This window comes from Oncorhynchus clarkii, chromosome 13 (assembly GCF_045791955.1).
Source record: "Oncorhynchus clarkii lewisi isolate Uvic-CL-2024 chromosome 13, UVic_Ocla_1.0, whole genome shotgun sequence".
NCBI classification, from domain to species: domain Eukaryota; kingdom Metazoa; phylum Chordata; class Actinopteri; order Salmoniformes; family Salmonidae; genus Oncorhynchus; species Oncorhynchus clarkii.
The window spans coordinates 58,294,371-58,296,978 of NC_092159.1; positions in this window are offsets into that span (position 1 = coordinate 58,294,371).

Sequence of the window (2,608 nt, forward strand, 5' to 3'; positions counted from 1 at the left end):
GCAGACTCAACCAATGAAATACATTCTCCTCATTAGAGGTGTGTTCATTATGCGAAAAGTTTCGAAAACGTTAATAAAATATTTCCAAATGAATGTCAAGTTTATTCTAGACAGTTTGAATACATTTTGTAAGTCAATGTAACATTCTAATTGCAATCCTGCATTACAGTGGTGCACAACTAAAATGCATTGGCACATCACTAAAGAATAAAATGAAGTGAATATATAATTCATAATAAACTGTCTCTCACAGCAGGAATCCCTTGTGTGCTACTGCTGTCCTCTAGTGGTAAACCTACATTATGAATGGAGTTTAGTGGGATAGGATAGCAGTTGTTTGAGACGATATTAGTTAGAGAATCTAAAATATTGAAGTGAATAACAGTGATATGCAGACCTCACAACAACACCAATAAATGTTTTCTATTTGGTGGTCAATGTGCAATGTTTTCATGTCCAAAGCACATTACACAGCCTGTGTCCCAATCAAAAGGCAACATCCTTGCTGATTGGGAGGCCAGTGGAGGCTGCTGGGGGAAGAACGGACCATAATAATGGCTGGAACGGCGCAAACGGAATGGCATCAAACACATGGAAACCATGGAAACCATGTGTTGGATGTATTTGATACCATTCCACCAATTCTGCTCCAGCCATTACCATGAGCCTGTCCTCCACAATTAAGGTTCCACCAACCTCCTGTGGATGCCACCATCATAGCCTATGGAAGGTGGTTGTTCCTAGGGGTATCATTGCAAATACTGCCTTGATGATGACAATAACGATGAATTATATATTATACACTATAGCCAGAATTATATTTTATCTTGCTCTCTTCCACACCATAATGTCAGCCACTAGGCTACATAAGCCTATCTATTATTCTCAAAGCGTGTGAAAATGAAGTTGATAACAAGTTAATAAAGATACAAGCCATTGTGTACACAATGGGGTGTGTGTAAGGGGACACAGACACATAGAGAGAGGATAGATGCTTATTTATTTTGTACAAACCCTTTGAAAATGTGTGATAATGTGACAATACTGAACACTATGGTCAAAAGGTCACTGTGAGAGTAGCAGTACCCCCATTTATTTGAAGCAATTATTAGTCCTATGAAGAAAAAAAATCATAGAGATGACGTGGTCATTGTCCGGGGCGGTTCTTTAACTTTTCAGGAAATGAGAGTGAAAACAAAACCACAGATCTGCAACTTCACAAATGAGACCTGCGCATAGTCATTTTCTAGCTGAAGTTGGGACATATTAATCGGCATAAAAATATATATATAAAAAATGGAATCTGGTGCCTATGGGGCCTCGCTGGCCGGAGGTGACTTCGATTTTATGAGCTTTATTAAACAACCTCAAACCATAGTCCGCATCTTGAGCTGGGTGAGTGATTTACTCTAGGTTGACAGCCAGCTAAGCGTGTTATCTTAGGAAACTTTTGAAGTAGCTAACGTTAGCTAGCAACCATAGCGAGCTGTCTGTTTAACTACAGTGCACATCACAGTTGTATTTTCTTTTTATGTAAAAGCTTTGCGCATCAAGGCAAGAAGACAACATGAAAGAGTTGTTGACCTGTTTTCTAGTTTGTGATGTTGTGGAAAAGTTGCGAATGACACTTGGCTAATGCTAGCTAACAGGCTATCCAGCTGTGTTCTAGTAGGGAACTTTTACTCGTGACCAGTTTAGCTGTGTCAACCAAACTAAGCGTTTTGCCAACTGTTGATGATGGTAGTTGTAAGCCTGCCAACGGCCAGCTTTTGAGCTACAGATGTTAGTAGCTTGCTGCTGTAACTTTAGCTCGCTGGCATGACGTGGAAGATGTTTGTTTAGCTACTATCTGATCAACTGTCAGTCTGACAGATCCACCACACCACACGGTCATCCCATCAACTTCCGTACCCCTGTAAAAGTTCTGCAAGGATAGCTGTGATGACAATTTGTTTGCATGCAACTATCTATATTATTATAAGATGGACAATATGTTTAGTTTAATGGGGAAAAACATGTTAATTGATGTTGCATTACACTTCAATGTCAAGAAGAGATCTTGGATGCACTGAGCTAGCTAACCAAAAGCTGAAGCCCTTGTGGAAAAGTCCCATTGGATACCAATCGGAAATCATCATGGGATACAGGTCATGGGGCCCCAGTTTGGTTGTTTTCACTTAAAAACCCCGATGGGGTGACCGAGGGGCAAGCTCAACGCAACTTGCAACTGCTCAGTTCACTTGCCCCAGGCAACCCAAAAAATTGACCCAGAAAAAAGATACATTTATTTTTCGTGTCTCTGTTTCACAATTTTCCTTCAATTCTTAAGTGGCTGATGTGTCTCACCGGAGAAAGCATCCGATCGAGTGAAACAGGCTACACATACAGGAGACAGAGGAGCACTATCTATCTGATGCTGTCTGGTCAAAAGGAGCATGACATTGTTGCCGCCTGTAGCATTGAATGCAAGGGAAGCCAGCAAGCATTTGGCTTCCCTTGATACAAATAAAATAATAGCCAATCAGCGTTGCGCTAAACTGAGTGAGCCCACACATTTCACCCACGCACTGCTATAGCTGTCCAAAGGGTTTCAATGGGAATTCCAATA